Source organism: Crocuta crocuta, unplaced genomic scaffold (genome assembly GCF_008692635.1).
Source record: "Crocuta crocuta isolate KB4526 unplaced genomic scaffold, BGI_CrCroc_1.0 scaffold102, whole genome shotgun sequence".
Classification (NCBI taxonomy): Eukaryota; Metazoa; Chordata; class Mammalia; order Carnivora; family Hyaenidae; genus Crocuta; species Crocuta crocuta.
Genome location: NW_027530019.1, coordinates 14332936 through 14350270, shown reverse-complemented (window position 1 = coordinate 14350270; position 17335 = coordinate 14332936). Strand labels below are relative to the sequence as shown.

The 17335-nt window shown below is 41.7% G+C and overlaps 1 long non-coding RNA gene across 11 annotated transcripts in view; it reads right to left on the bottom strand.

The window, feature by feature from the left end:
• Positions 1–17335, bottom strand: part of LOC144231987 (uncharacterized) — an 807055-nt gene that overhangs the window by 142946 nt on the left and 646774 nt on the right. For 10 of the 11 annotated variants that reach the window (XR_013335260.1, XR_013335265.1, XR_013335267.1 and 7 more), the window contains one exon: positions 12327–12429. This is a non-coding gene — a long non-coding RNA (uncharacterized LOC144231987). The remainder of the gene's footprint in view (positions 1–12326; positions 12430–17335) is intronic. The other variant, XR_013335268.1, reaches the window with a different exon arrangement.

Here is a 17335-nt window from a genome sequence, read left to right as displayed (position 1 = left end):
TGGCTCACAGTTTTTGAGAGATATTCATTGTGTTATGGTCACAGTGGGTGAGGTTGTGAGTGGACATAAGGGCTGTCAATTTAGAATGTTCTCTGCCACCTTTTACACATAGGAACAAAGACATCTGGACTTTTCAATGAGTTTTCAATGTGTGAGCTACTTAGCATTGAGTTTGAGTAGATGGCAGGTAGAGTCTGGTGCCAGGTCAATAAGTCAGATGTATATGCCCTTTTATTTGGAAGTTCCTTGGGGATCATTTCTGGAAAAGAGGTCTATCCTGGGAGAATTCTAATGCAGGTGGGCTTAAGTCATCAGATGTCCCATTGTTACTATGTCTTCAGGGTAGCCATTTCTGGTGTTCAGAATGAACGGAATGAGGATATAGAAAATGCTGGTGTCTGACTCTGTAATCAAGAAAATAGATTTGGAAAAAAGAGAGGCAGTCTTGATCTCCCAAACGTGATGTGTTTGAACTCATTTGATCCCTCCAACTCTTCTGGTTCATCCAAGGGAAACTTTTTCCAAGTGTCTTTGAAAATAAAACTCATTCTATCTATAGCTATGTTTGAAGAGAAGGTCATTCAGGAATCTTCAGTCTCCTAACCTTTTTTTGGTACTCAGCAAATCCTTAGTTAAAACAAGAATGTACTTCTACAGTTTTATGAGGAAATAAATATTCTTTGGAAATAAGTATGTATGAGGAAATACGTTTTCTTTTAATTAATTTTAAAAATAAGTCATTTTTAGATCTAATAGGTGGGTCATAGGGCTGACCCAATTTGGCATTTATTAGTGCTTTTATGTACAATATTTCTTTTTTTTTTTTTTTTTACAAATAGTTTAGTGTAAATTAGTTTCCACATAACACTCAGTGCTCATCCCCATAAGTGTCCTCCTCCATGCCCATCCCCCCCTCCCCCCCACATCCATCAGTCCTCAGTTTTTGTCAGCATTCAAGAGTCTCTCATGGTTTGCCTCTCTCCCTTTCCCCCACCATTTCCGCCCTTCTTCTCCCCCTTGTTCCTCCGTCAAGTTCCTCCTAATCCTCCTATACGTGCAAACATATGATATTTGTCCTTCTCTGCCTGACTTATTTCGCTCAGCATAACCCCCTCAAGGTCCATCCATGTTGCTACACATGGCCAGATTTCATTGTTTCTCATTGCCATGTAGTATTCCATGGTATAGATAAACCACATCTTCTTGATCCATTCATCTGTTGATGGACACTTAGGCTCTTTCCATGTTTTAGCTATTGTGGAGAGTGCTGCTATGAACATTGGGGTACATGTGCTCCTATGCATCAGCATTTCTGTATCCCTTGGGTAAATTCCTAGCGGTGCTATTGCTGGGTCATAGGGGAGTTCTATTGTTAGTCTCCTTAGGAACCTCCACACTGTTTTCCAGAGGGGCTTTATGTACAATATTTCTTAAGAGAAGTATTATAAGGGTAGAGGTTAATTCGGGTTGTATAAGTTCAGCCATTCATTTACCACCTTCATGATTTTATTGTATCTATTACCACATGTACTGTCATTTAATGTTTTTGAGCTTAACTCATTTCTTTTACTCAAAATAATTTGAAAGAAAAAATTTTAGGAAAATGAGCAACATGAGCATAACTTGCCATTCATGAAGAGAGGAAAAACACTCAAACACACTGAAATATGAAGTGCTTATTTATGTACTGCTTAAAATTATTTCTGTGTGACTGCTGGTAAGTGGAGCACTCTTAGGAAATATGGGGCTTAGGGTTTTCTAAGGAAGCCACCATTTTCCTTACTCTAAAGTATTATTTCTCTTACAGATATTGTTAATATTTCTTATACCTCTCCACTAAAGTGCTCTCCATGGCACAAGAGAAGAGACACGCTCTCTACCATCCTCCCGTCTCCCCACCTCGGGCAACAGTAGACATACAACCCAGGGTGATCTGGCACACAGCATCAAAGTGGCCCATCGTTAATTTCTTTGAAATATTCATTTTTGTTAACAGTTATTTGCATTTGGGCTCTAAACCATAGTATATATTTCTAATTACTTTCATACAAGTATAGGTTTTCCTCCAAATATTTGGATAAAATTGATGATCTTACATACTGTTTATTTGATGATTTTGAGTATAACCAATTATACCAGCATGTACCACACTTTGAGAAGCATGGTCTTAAGTAAAGCACAGTATTTTATTTAATACTCCGCTTACAGCAATGGATAGGTCAACCAGACAGAAAATCACTAAAGAAATAATGGACTTGAAAGACACATTGGAGCAGATGGATCTGACGGATANGGGGGGGGGGGGGATGGGCATAGAGGAGGACACTTATGGGGATGAGCACTGAGTGTTATGTGGAAACTAATTTGACACTAAACTATTTGTAAAAAAAATAAAAAAATAAAAAGTAAAAAAAAAAATAAAAAAAATAAAAAAAAATAAAATCTTAATTAAGGAACTTTCTACAAAATATCTGACCGGTGCACCTCAAAACCATCAAGGTCATCATATGTAAGGAAAGTCTAAGAAACCATAACAGCCAATAGGAGCCTAAGAAGACATGACAGCTAAATGTATGGTGGTATCTTAATACCAAAAATGGACATTAGGTAAAAACTAAGAAAATCTGAATAAAGTACAGACTTCAGTTAAAAAAAAAGAAAGTAAAGCACAATATTTTATTAAATGGTCGCCATTTTAGTACTAAGATGTAGTTTCGTACAGATTCCTCACTGAATGACATTGTGACTGAAATCCATGGAGATTAATACTTGCAGAAAACTCTATGAAGAATTTATCTACCAAGATGGTAAGAAGTGAAAACAGAAATGATTATCTAGATCATACTGGACCAGACTTAAAAATTACTTTGTGAAAATTAATTTTGGAGCCAGTAGAAAACTAGTTTTTATCTGAATGATGGACCTCAAGGAGCCTGTCTCCATTTTGTAGGAAAATGTTATTTTTTTAAATGTTCACTTAGTTTTGAGAGAGAGAGACAGAGAGACAGAGCGTGAGCTGGGAAGGGGCAGAGAGAGATAGAGACACAGAATATGAAGCAGACTCTAGGCTCTGAGCCGTCGTGCTGAGCCTGACACAGGGGTCGAACTCACCAACCATGAGATCATGACCTGACCCGAAGTCAGATGCTTAACAAATTGAGCCACCCAGGTGCCCCAGGAAATGCTATTCTTTATTCTCTCTAGCTTTGGCCATTCTCACCCAAGCCTCAGTGATATAATACGACAGGATGGGGTGGAGGTGGATCAGTGCTACTGAACTACCAGTTCCTCCACACTGAAAATGCCTATAGATTTTGTGGATAATGTGTCACAGAAGTTAGTAACTAGATAGACATTTTTCACTTTTCAGTTAGCTTGAGTATACGAGTTGGGGGCCTTGCTCTAGGCTTTCTTTTATACTGTTCAATTTACTAGATAATTGCCATGTGATGCGAATATGCTCTAAATTGGTCCTGAGGTGGGATTTAGAATTTGACTGGTAGATGTTTATTTTTTTGGCTCATCTGGTCTCATTTTTAAATTTAGAAAAAGGAAATAGAAGCTCTTGGCTTTAACAGAGTATTCTGTTTCTGCACTTACTGCTAGTAGAGGTGGCTGGCAGGTTGATTAAACCGTCTTCATTTAGCTGGTAGGAAGGACCCTTGTAAAGCTGCCTAGAAGTCAACAGAATAAGACCCCAAGGGAAGAAGCAAAACTGGATTGGAATCAGTTTTAAAACCTGAGACTTGGTTTCAAATAAAACTGCCTACATGGTCATTCTTATTTAATAGGAATTCTAGGGGTTTTAGTGGTTTCAGATGATAGAATCAAGAAAGTTTTAATTATTTTAATGTTGTGTGCCCAAACTTGTCTCATTGTGTGTGTGTATGTGTGTGTGTGTGCGTGTGTGTGTGTGTGTGTGCGCGCATGTGCTTGAAAGGGAACTGGTGGCCATTTAGAGTAGTTTTTGCCAACTCTGGCAGCATTGCTGGCCAAGTCTCTGGGAGTAAGATTTGGTGGCAACTGGTCTTTGGGCTGAAGAAAATTAGCCTATGTGCTATTTCCTAGTCTAGTTGGCCTCAAGAGCCATCAGTAGGTTGTCCTCAAAAGCAACAGAAACTGGGTGTCCTCTTTCTCACAGTGAGGGCTGATCTGTCTACTCCCCATCTGATGACCAGAGATACCAGTGAGAGAGAAAGTCAGGATCTCTGCACTGACCCTCCATTAGGCTTATGGTCCTTTCCCTTAAGTCCACGTTTACATGTTGGAAACCTAAGAACACAGCCACCATTTATCCATGGTCAACCTGCCTTTGGGTAAAAACAGATGTTATACCTATCCCGAGTCTTGTTTCTTGACAACATTGACTTGCAAATTCTAGAAAAATGCTCACCACACCCAGAGATGCCTCTACTTTGACTTTTCTCCCAGTGGACTGAGGCAAGTCTGAGGTAAGAGAGCTATGAGTTTCTGTGGTCTACTGTGATCTTCAACAACTCCTTTCTCCACCTGGCTCAGAGTCAAGAAGAGAAACCATATAGGAAATGGCACACTCTGCCACCCCATACAAGCCTCTCAAAAGCCAAAGTGAGTAGCAATTGGTTAGGATTTGGAACTGGAAGATACTTCTGTGGGTCAGACAACTGACAGGAAACTGAACTCCTCTCACAACTGCCTGGAGACAACACATCTCTGGCTCTGACTCACCCAGCCCCTCATCAGGGGCTGAGATCATGGTGGGCTGGACATGGTAGGCTGGCGTCCGGGCTCTGCTGCTGGCTGGTTATGGGACCCCCGGTACACGCACAGCCTCGTCTCTCTGAGCTCTCATTTCCTCATAAGCCAAAAGAGGGTGTTGGATAATTTTCTAGGATACTTCCAACTCTAAAATTCTATAAGGTGACTGAAATTGTGGGGTGGGGAGAAGGAAGGCAACCACAGAAAAAAGGTGGAGGACAAGGCATACTAACACAAATCTAAGGAATGTCCAGGTCTTTCTTCAGGTTTACCTTCAGTTATGTTCATCACCTCCACCACTTCCTAGAATTTCTACTTTCCTGCGCTGCAGCCTTTGGTTGGCAAATTGTTGATCTTCTCTAGATTTCTGTCACTACTTCAATAGACTGGGAGCAATAACTCCATCCATAGAGGCTGTTGATTTGGTATTTTTATTTTGAAGACAAGATGGTTATACATGTAAAGGGCTTAGCACCGCGCCTGCTCATGGAGGTGCTCCACAAACGTACACTTGCCCCTCTTTCTCCTTTCTCTCTAAATTTACTTCACTTTGGACCTTTCCCTGAAGAACTTGGCTCCAGACTGGTATTCTGATTAGGTATAACCCAGTGAAGATCAGAACATCACTGATGCTCCTCAGAGCAGGAAAATGCCAAAGCAGAGATCTGCTCCCTTTTCGTCACACTTCCTAAAGCTGCGTAGGTGAAAGATGGGAAGACACTCCAGACTGCTGCTCTTTCCCACCTCCCCTCCCCCACCCTTGCTCTTCCTACCTCCTGAAATCCCACCCCTCTTCCAGGACCCAGCTCCCGGGCCCCAGTATGGTGAATTCTCCCCCAGTTACTCTGGACAGAAGAACCCTCTTTCGTGTCCAGAATCCTCTCACCTTTACTCTCAGAACCTACTTTTCACCAAGCTGTGAAATGTCTTCTGTGTTTCAAATTGCTACTGGGGTTTATAAACCCTTTTGCTATTTAAATGGTACTTTTCCTTTGTCTCTTTATCTAGACAGCAGATTTCTTGAGGGCAGGGGGTTTGTGCTTCTATAGCTTCCTGAATGTAACCAGCATTCCACATGTGGGCAGAGACCATGGTAAAAAATAATTTTACACTTTTCATCTGTTTCCATGGTAATACAGTCTCCTCTCACACCCTCGCCACTATTATTATTGAATTTTCTCAACAGTCGATCATGCTCCTTTTTTTCTCACAGAGTAGATGACATGGCTTTCAAATTTGAACTTCTGTTATTTGTAGAGGGATTATTTTATTTTCCTCTTCTTGTTACACATAAAAATGAGGCCATATTTCCTTTTCTTCACCTCTGTACACCTTTATGAGGGTCAAAGACTTAGCTCGAAACAATCCTCCAAGGCTTTTAGAGGTGAATACCACATTTGTTGGTCTCCTAATAATGAGACCTTTTCTTTAAAACAAATGTCATAAATGTTCCTTGGTCCCGTTCCTTCTCCACGAGTGCATCACTGTATTTTAAGAATTCCCCAAAATGGAAAGTGTCAATCTCACAAGTCAACGTTCATTTGACCTATTGTCCACCTTCGAGTCCAAATTCCTGCCTTAGAAGTTCTGCATTCCTCTGAAGCTAAATGATACAAAAATATCAAAAACACCCTTGTCTTTGAATCATCCTGGTCTCTCCCTGCTCATACGGGCTGATTCAGCAGACTGGTTCCCGGGGGAGGCCACTGGTTTCCAGCCCATTTCAAACAGACAGAGGTATCTCCAAGCGGCTTTCTCAAAGGCCAAGGACATTTTTTTCGGCATGGACTCTGAGCTTGTTGCCACATAAACAAATAGAAGGATTTTGCTTCAGCCTCCCCAGTTTTTTTGGATTGACAATAAGTGCTAAGAAGGGAGACAGAAGCCAATCGGCAGCCAGGGGCAGCTCGAAGCCCAGAAGAAAGGCGGAATTGTTGGCTCTGGGTCCGCGCTCAGGGCGAGGCTGCGAGCAAGCCTCAGCAGTGAAAATGTCTGGAAAACCTCTCGGCTGGACATTTCGCTCCTAGACTCGGAGGCTGGATGATGTAGGAGCGAAGAGAATCTGCCAGGATGGACTTGCTTGATGAGTAGTTCTCACCTCTGGCTGCACACTGAAATCACCTGTGAGGCTCTTAAAAGCGGCCAGGGTCTGGGCCCCACCCCGGGCCTGGTGAGTCCCAAGGATGGGTGTTTCTGAAAAGATCGCCAGGGGGCTTTAGTCCTGACCTGTGATTAAACACTGATTTAGGCACTTTTTTTTTTTTTAATTTTGAGGATATGATTTTTTCCACTTTTGACGAGTTTTTCTCAGAGACTATTAGTAGGCTAGATCTAGGCGGAATATGAGATCACAGAGGCCAAATATGGCAAAAGTAGGTTTAATGTATGATGCCAGCTCTGAGGAACCGAGGATGCCTGAAGGGCACTGAAAAGGACTGAGGGGGACATTGAGGCTGTATCCTGACTCAACAAAGTTCTGTGTCACTCTTAATGATGACTGCTACATGGCAGATGGTGGCACAATGTCACGTGAGTGGGATATTTGTCAGTCCTTATGTGAAGAAGGAAATCAGTCACAGAGAGAATATACTTGTCCAAACTCATACCAAGTGACTGCTTTCTTTCTTCTGTCTCCTTTATTAAGCATGGACAACATTCTTGGTATTTAAAAGCTAAGTGGACTATGTACTCCGAGGTTGTCTCAACCCAGTCAAAATATGTAATCATTTGTTAAACTTGAATAAATGGCAAGAGCTAACAGGAATCTTGCATGCCCCAATTCAGGCCAATGGCTTCCACTCTCTTTGCCTTGATTTGTCTGTGCAGACAAGGCCAGTGTTTGGGACCAAATCAGCAGCACCAACTGAGTAGGTTGAATATTCTTGCATTTTGCTGCTTTCACATTTTGAAACCTGGGAAAGCCCAACATCTCCTGGCGTCTGGGAGTGGCTGTGGGCATCAGCCTCCACCGGCCTCTTGGGCCTTATTTCCAGGTGCTTCCAAGTCCTGACATGTGCTTTCTAGAGAATTAGGAGATGGTGTGAACTTGCAGACATTCTTGCTGCTTCTGCCCACTGTGTGTCCCCAAACACAGCCATAGGTTTCTGGCTCTCTGATGAGGCCCTCACCCCACTTCAAGACTCCTGTCTCTTGTCCCTTGATATTTGCCTAGCCTGGGGGAATGGTTTCGCTGACGTCTTTCAATTCTGTTCCAAACGTCCACCTGCTCTCCTGCCTTTGGACACTCCCAAGCTTTTTTATCTTCTTTGGCAGATCTTGATCCTGAGATAAGATCTTGGGATCTTATATGCAGTGCACAGTAATGAAGTGGCTGCTAAGATCAGAAAAAGTCAAGCCTCTTGCCCAGCTATGAGGAATGCGTGGCAAAGAGCCACTCCCCTCAATTGAGCCCAACAAATATTTTCCCTAAATGTTATTTAGATTCAGTTCAGTTGATCATTACTACATATGTGACTCTCTACTTTTGCAAGCTAATAGTTTAGAATAAGTTTTATTCCTTCAAAAGGCTATGCCCGCGTATGTATGTTTATATCCTCACAGAAAATAGCCTAGGGGATGATATAACACACTTTATTTGTGGGAATGGGGGGAGCCTTGGTGTGCGCTTTGTTTTCTCACTTTGTACACATCAGTGCTGTTGGAATTTTAGCTATTAAGGACATATTTTCCCATTGGAAAATAAAAAAAATATTAAGTTTAGGAAAATAAAAATGTGCTCACAAAATCTTCGAGATGAGAAGATCCTGGAGTTCACTTAATCCTTGATTCAAACTCTTCTGTGAATCTTTGTCAAATTTGTTATACAATTTGTGTGTGTGCCGTGTGCACATGTGTGCATGCGTGTTTGCTCTCATGGAAGCCTGCCAATGGTCTTTTGTTAAGAATTTTATTCTGAATTATGTCTCTCTTGCATTTTTAGTGTTAAAATATCCTTCTGTTTCTTCTGTTTATGAAACGATAGTGACAATGTATGATGAATTTTGAAAATCTTTACTTGGTAGAATAAATAATTGGAGACTCAATGTCAGTTCTTAAAACTTTAGATACTATGGGTTTATTAAAATTAATCTTGAAATTACTCATGTTCTCAACTTTCCCATTTTACAGACGAGGGAACTGAGAGGTTCAGAGTACCCATGACAACTCACTTACTGTGTTCTGTTCGACATACTACTCTGTCTCTCAGTTTAAACAATAATCATTCATGGGGTGCCTGTGTGGCTCAGTCATTTAAGGATCCAATTCTTGGTTTAGGCTCAGGACAGGATCTCATTTAAGGATCCAATTCTTGGTTTAGGCTCAGGACAGGATCTCATTTAAGGATCCAATTCTTGGTTTAGGCTCAGGACAGGATCTCATTTAAGGATCCAATTCTTGGTTTAGGCTCAGGACAGGATCTCATGGTTTTGTGGGTTTGAGGCCTGCATCAGGATCCCTGCTGACAGTGAGGAGCCTGTGTGCGATTCTCTCTACCTCTCTCCCACTCACACTGTCTCTGTCTCTTTCAAAATAAATAAATAAACTTAAAAAAATAAAAAAATAAAAAATATTCATTCATACAATACTTGCTTACTGAGCATATAACACTTATTAGACTAGGTATTAGGGATAAATAAGAATAAATAGAAATGTCATCCAGGAGCTTACAGTGTAATGCAATGGCTAACAGCATTAGTTTACATACCATATGACAAATCATTAAAATCCTCCCCCTTTTTGGTAAATAAATGTGCCTTATACTATCTTACTGATTACAGAGCATCATTTCTTTATCCATAGTTCACTACTGTTCTGTACAGCAGACATCTTACTTTGTCCATAATATTGACACCTGGCCTTACACTGGAACCATGCAAGGGTTTTAAATGTTTTTTAAACATTTAAATGTTTAAACATTAAAATGTTTTTACAAATTAGGCAGAACGAATGCACGTTCACTGTAAAATATTTAAGCAGTATTTAAATCTACAGAGAAATAAGTGGGACTGCTTTCAGTACTCCCAAGTCTCCAATCCCGCTCTGGTGTCTGGAGTTAACCCCTGTTGAACAGTTTTGGGGATATTGTTGAAGAGCATTCTCCTTAGAGTATACACCCAGATTTCCAGTTACTTCTCTTTGTTACACAGTCTTTCTTATGTAATTATTTATTTCTTGCAGTGAACTCACTTTATTCCATTGAGAGGGATCCGATCATTTCTGAAAATATGACCATCAGCCACCCCTGGATGATTTGCCTAAATACAGGCCCCTCTCAACTTAAAAAATAAGTTGTATTAAAAAAAACAGTTGTTACTGCTTTATAAGCTGATTGGAACTCAGAATGTGTTTTCTTGTAAATGAGTTACACATATGTTTTACACAGTGGCTACAGCAGCACAGAAAAATGTCAACATGAAAAAGAGACATTTAAAGAATATTTGCCATGTGTGAAAAACTCTATTAAGAACTTTCCATTATTTCATTTACTCTTTGCAACATTTTTGTTAGGGTGGTTAGTATTCCAAACTATACAGAAGGAGCAATGGATGTTTAAAGTAATGCAGTAACTTGCCCATTGTCATGTAGGTTGTAAATGTCAGAGCGGAGAGTCAGCTCCAAGTATGTTTGGTCCCTAAGCACATGTACCTTCCAGCCTCCAGAAGTCGGTTTAATAGGGTGTACACACACATACACACACACACACACGCACACACACGCATGCACATATTCAGCCTTGAGAAGTAGTATGTTGTTTGCTTCCTCCTGTTCCTGTGGTCCTGGAAGGAAAGATCGGGAGCTGGGGAGCTAGAAGCTCTGGATCCACTATACTCAGTGACTGTGTCAGACCAGTTGAGTGACATACTGGCTGCTGCTGTTTTTCAGCTTCCTTAGCCAGTCAGTAAACACACTTTTGAGAATTCTGTTTTTTCCCTCTAGATCTACTCCTTAGTTTTCATCCCACTTGGAGCCTTGTGAGAGCAACCTTCTTGGACCCCATCAACTGGCTGACTCCCTTTCCTTTGACTTCTGCTTGTCCCCGGGAGGCATCAGCAGGAGATTGGAAGATATGAAGGAGGAAATGTCAGGGCACTTAGTTCTCTACCTCCTTTCCTGTCGCTACTTAGCGGTGGCTGGGTTCTTATATCAAAATGCTTCTGCTTTTGCTTCTGCTTCTGCTGGATGGCCTTTCCTATACCTTCAGCTCCCAGTTCTAGCACACAACCCCTCCTTGGCACCTTCAAGTCAAGGGTGGTAACAGCATTCTAGTCTTACTAGTCAGGTGCTTTTCCATTTCTTGTGGGTAACAACTTTGCCCACACTCTTGTCAATGTCCCTTCATAATAAACTCTAGTGATCCCTTCAGAGTATGCCATCTGTTTGCTGTGGGGAATCTGGAAGATAAAGTAAATGAAACCAAGACTTGTTTCTGAAAACAGATCCCCAAAATGGGTTTCTGTGATTAGGTTGCTCATGTATTTGATGGGAGCACAGAGAATCTCTTCACCAAGGCAGAATGGATAACAAAGTATGCAGTAGAGTAACAGTCATTCAAATGATCAGCAACTGCTGCATGGGGCTGTGTGCAGGGGAAGGCAGAGGTCATGTGACTGTGGCGTGTACTGTTTTGTCAGGTGATTTAGATGACAAAGATTGTGCTGGCTACTTAAGAAACCTAGAGAACATAAACGGGGAAAAGGACAAATAATCAGCCTTGAATATCCAACTCAGGGCACTGGTGGAAAATCAAATAGCCTCCTTGGAAGTGTTTAATGACTCTTTTATGTCTGTAGCTGCAGGGCAAGTATATCTAACTCAGCATAGCTTTTGAAGAATCCTTTATCTGGATGCAGGGCAAATATTATTGAAGATCATCTATGGCTAAACATATGTCCTATCTCCAGTCACTTTTCCCCACTTACATTGGTTTCTAGGGACATGCAATATCATAAAATAAAAAGTGCATGTGCCAAGGATGAAGATACCTGGTACTGACTTTCAGCTCTGACAGTCACCACGCAGATGGCACCGAGCAAATTGTTTAATCACTGGGAGAGACAAGTTGCTGCGTTGGTAAATGGGCAACACTACTTGGTCTTGTATGATAAGGTCATACGTAAGCAGGAAGGAGTGGATTCCTGAGATAGAAGATGAGGTTATTTTTGGCAGATACAGAGAAGATTGAGAACCGCATACCTCCCAATCCCCCCAATCCTTCACTGTTTCAGGAAGAAGCTTCTGCTCCCCAACTCCTCATCAGAATCAAGCAGCCTTTCCCTCTTATCTTTGGCTTCTCTTTGTCAAGCCCCAGCAGGAGAACTGGTGAAGACCTCTAGTGTTTTGCATTGTAGCCATGATGCCTTCTGCAGGGAACTAGTCTTCCTTTAAACAGTTTCTGCCTTGCCATAAGCCCCTGTAGAAATTAAAAGCCTGGCCACATTTTCTGTGGATGCGGTAACAAATTATCACAAACTTGGATGCCTTAAAAAAACCAAAAATTTGTTCTCTCATTGTCCTGGAGGCTAGAAGTTGGGAATTGGTTGTCAGCAGGGCTACGTTCCCTCTTAAGAGTCTCCAAAAGAGAATCCTACCTTTTCTCCTTCAGCTTCCGTTGTTCCAAGAATCTTTTCCTTCTGATCCTGTGACTCCAATCTCTCCTTCATCTTCACGCAGCCCTTCTCTGGGTCTTCTCTGCTGTGTCGAATAAGAAACACTGGTCACTGGGGAGCACTTAGGTGGTTCAGTGGATTAAGCATCCCACTCTTGATTTTGGCTCAGGTCATGATCTCATGATTTATGAGTCTGAGCCCCACAATGGGCTCCGTGCTGACAGCGCGGAGCCTGCTCAGGATTCGCTCTCTCACTCTCTCGTTCTCTCAAAATAACTAAACTTAAAAAAATTGTCATGGGATTTAGGGCACACCCCAGTAATCCAGGATGACCACATTTCAAAATCTTCAGCTTAATTCTGTCTGCAAAAATGCTGTTTTCAAAGAAGGTCACATATACAGATCCGAGGAGACCTATTTTGGTGGGGGGCACCATTTAAACCATTACACTGACTGTGGAAAATCAAGCTGAGACCTGAGCTGACTCTAATGAACTGGGTGTTATCTGACTCACCATTCATAAAATCGGGAATGTGCTACACCAAGTCATCGAGTGGCAATGGTATATATGTGACTGGGTTCAACATGGGTAGGCGGCTCCCTCTTTCAACACCTACTTCTGGTGCATTGCCTCTTCTATCTCCATTCTCATCAATGGCATTATGTGGAATTCCTTATAACTATGTGACTGGGGAAGAAAAGACTTGGGCCCAAGTTTATGATATGTGGTCACAAGCCAGAGGGCATAGCCAGTGCATTATAGTCCCAGCGAGGGTGGCTCTGAAAGAAAGACCAGAGTAAAGGAAAACTATTCTAATTAGAACTTTTTAAAGTTTACTTATTTATTTTGAGAAAGGGAGAAAGCACAAGTGGGAGAGGGGCAGAGAGGGAGAGCGAGAGGGAGAGAGGGAGAGAGGGAGAGAGGGAGAGAGGGAGAGAGGATCCCGAACAGGCTCCACACTGCCAGCATGGGGCCCAATGTGGGGCTTGAACCCATGAGCTACTAGATCATGACCTGAGCCAAAGTCAGACACTTAACAACTGTGCCACCCAGGTGTCCCTCTAAAAGAACTTTAAGCAGCACATTGGTTGTTTACTTAGGCCACCAGAAGATAGCTTATGGTTTGTATCTATGACTGCATGGGAGGTGGCTAAAAACTTAATCAATTGGTCAGGAACTTTAAAGGTACCCCTATCATGATAGGGGTGCCTGGGTGGCTCAATCAGTTAAGCATCCGACTTAGGCTCAGGTCATGATCTCACAATTCATGGATTCGAGCCCCATGTTGGGCTCTGTGCTGACAGCCAGCTCAGAGTTTGGAGCGTGCTTCAGATTCTGTATCTTCCTCATCACTGATCCTCCCCTGCTCATGCTCTCTCTCTCTCTCTCTCTCTCTTTCTCTCTCTCTCTCAGAAATAAATAAAAGATTAAAAAATAAAAGAACATGATATACAGATTGGTGACAAGGGGAAGCGTAGGAGGAAAGATTTCTCATAATAGGCACATATTATTCCTTTACCATCTAAATGCCTACCAGCGAGCATTTCATTGTGGAGACAGGCTTTTGAAAGGAGGTGGACAAGATGAAATCATCCTGTGGCTATGAGTCAGAATAATTCTCAGCCAATATGGTACTTGTGTTCCATGGGCCCCTTGATAATATTGCTATGGTGGCAAGAATTAGGGTTCATCAATGTGATATCCATTATTAAGACTGATCTCATTATTGCCACTGCTCAGTATCTACCCTGTGAACAGCAGAGACCAAAGGCTGAACCCCTGATATAGCATCATTCTCTAGGGAAACCAAAATACCACCATCTTATTGGATCCCTTCCATCATGGAGGCAACAGTCATTTTTCCTCATGGAAATATACACCATATATATGCATTATAAAGAGGCATTTTCTTCCTTGACCCAAATTTTCTGCCAGACATCCTAAATTTATAGGAGGTCTTATTTTTCCCAATTTTACCCTCTTTAACTCATTGAATGGCAAATAAAATGTGGAAATAGTGACACTAAATTCACTGGCCCATTGTTCATGGAATTATGGAATGAATTCTTCAGGCACAGTTGTAGCTTCAGGGAGACGATGAACTATCTGGTTAGGGAATATGCATCAAACCACAGGTCAGAATGGTCTCCCTGACAGCCTGAATTCGCGGATCTGGGTATCAAGATGTGAAGGTGAAAGAGGTCCTTCTCTTTCGCTTATACTTAATAACTTAATAATTCACTTAATAACTGACTTAAAGAATTTGTGCTTATACTTAATACTCATTTAAAGAATTTGTACTTCCTGCAGCACCTGGGTGGCTCAGTAGGTTAAGAGTCCAACTCTTGATCTTGGCTTAGGTCATGATCTCATGGTTTATGGGTTCAAACCTTGTGTTGAGCTCTTTGCTGACAGCACAAGGCCTGCTTGGGATTCTCTCTTTCATCTTTCTCTCTCCACCTCTCCTCCCATGCTCACTCTCTCTCTCTAAATAAACAGACGTTAAAAAAAATAAACAACAACAACAACAACAACAAAAGAATTTGTCCTTCCTGTCTCCACAACCTTGACATTGCTGGTTTTGGAGGCTCTCATGCTCAAGGGAAGAATTCCTCCAAGTGGGGGAAATCATAGTTCCACTAAATTGACAACTGGGACTGACCGGCTCTCATACTGCTTAACCAACAGGCAAAGGTGGGGTCGCATTACTGGCATGGGTGATCACACTTGCTTTGGGAATGTGGCTCGCTGATACCCAGTGGGAGGGACAAGGAGTATGCATGGAGCCCAGAGATTTTACTGGAGCTTCTCTTAGTACTTTTCTACCACACTGGTCTATGAAAAACTGCAGCATCCCAACAAATACAACTGTGGACTTGAGGTTTCGTATAAATAAAGTTTGAGTCACCATCAGGCAAAGACTTTGTCTAGCCAAAGAACTCACAGAGGGTTAAGGGAAGCAGGGAAAAGGTAGAAGAAAGCTATGGTTATTAACATAGGCCTGTGTTATACAGAAGTAGGGATTGTAGGAGCTCTATTTTGGGTTGTTCATCTACCCACATATTTTCCCCCTGTTATGTTACATGGAGAGCATGGATATTGCCTGAATTTTAGGTTTCATGACAGAATGAGTGGATTCATAGCATCTAATGATGATACCTCCACTAACTGGAACTATTTACTTCCTACAGTGGGAACATAGGTTTTTTTCAAGTAGCTAAAGGGAAAAGGTAGATACTGAGGAGCAAAAATGCTCTAGATGTTCTCTGCCTCTCTAGATAAGTTTCCCATCCTTCTCTGTCCAGCTCTATGCTTGGAGAGGTTGATCTCAACAAATGGCTTTAACCAGGCTCCCATGCTCAGTGGCTTTAAGTTGCAAAGCAGTGACAGATGAAAGATCTGGAGGAGAGAAAGATGAGGCTGTGCATTTCCTAGCTCCCTCCTTCCTGGACCACAATTTGGCAATGGTCACTTTCTTCTTTCCAGGACCAGGGCTCCTTATGGGTAGTCCCCTACACCCCTTACCTCACCTCCCACAACCAGTTATTGTCAACTCTCAGCTACTGCCCTCTCCTTTGTGTCTTTAGGTTATGAGTTAAAGTCTCCCAACACCATCCCTTATTGGTGTAGTTTAACTCTAATCTCTCTTTAAAAATCACCCTTTCAGGGGCATCTGGATGGCTCAGTCAGTTAAGCATCCAGTTTAGGCTTAGGTCATAATCTCACAGTCCATGGGTTTGAGCCCTGCGTGAGGCTCTGTGCTGACAGCTCAGAGCCTGGAGCCTGCTTCAGATTCTGTGTCTCCCTCTTTCTCTGTTCTTTCTCTGCTCGCTCTCTGTCTCTGTCTCTCAAAATAAAGACATAATTTTTTTTTTTTTTAAATAATTGCCCTTTCATGAAGCTCTCTTTGGTTACCCATTTGAAATGAGCCATCTCTTTCTTGCCAGGATCCTGAGTATTGCAATACCCATGGTTTTACTCTTATGTTTAGGTTAGGGAATCCCTCTTTCTGTACCTCTACCCAGCTCATATGCTCATATATCAAGTGATGTTTATTCCTGGTTCTGTGTGTATATGCTGAAAGAAGGACAGATCTAAAGAAAGATTTTCTTCCTTGGGCTATGGTTCCCTCCATAATAACCACTATAAAAGGGAAGAGGACTTTCTTTCTCTTTTAGATTAGGAAATTTTGGTCCCTACCTCACCCATCTGAACTTGGAAATGGGTACATTGTTCACTCTTTTAGCATTATAGTGAACAAAACACATTTGCCATAGTATTCTAGTGGTAGTAAAGACAATGGTCCATTACTGGGCTATAAGCTTGTTTTGTTCAACAAATATTTAGTGAACACTTTGCTCTAGGCTCTAAAAAATATGGAAGTGAACAAAAGAGATTTTGCCATCATGGGCTTTACAATTTCACTGTATAAGCCCTTGCAGAAGCTCAATGTGTAATTATTAAATGGATAAAGACTAGGGTTAAAATAGAGAAAAAATAGTGAATTATAGTTATACAGCAATTCCCTATGGTTAGCTTAATGTATGTAAATCTCAAGAGCAAGTTGGGTTTTATAGCACTGTCCCCTCCCCCAAAACCATCTAGCACTTAGAAACTTGTGAAAACTCTTTGATATTTTGTTAGATTCCTCTCAGGTTTATGTCAAATATCTGGAAGCACCATAAAAGTCTAACTGTCCCTATTCAATATCCCACATCCCTTGTCTCACTGCTCTAGATCTTACTGGTGGGGAACGTTCTGTTGAAATGACTGGGCTCCTTAGCGTTCTAGATCTAAGTAGCTTCTCAACTCATTTTGATTACTGTTCAACAGGATGCTCTTCCCCGGAGGCTTCCCTTTAGATTCACTTCATTCTTTCCTCTGGTCCATGACTTTCTCTTTTTAACCTCAGTTCTTTTCATCCTTTTCTGGGATTGTTGGCCTGATGTCTGTCAGTAAACTTTGGCTCAACATGTCGCCACCATCAGTC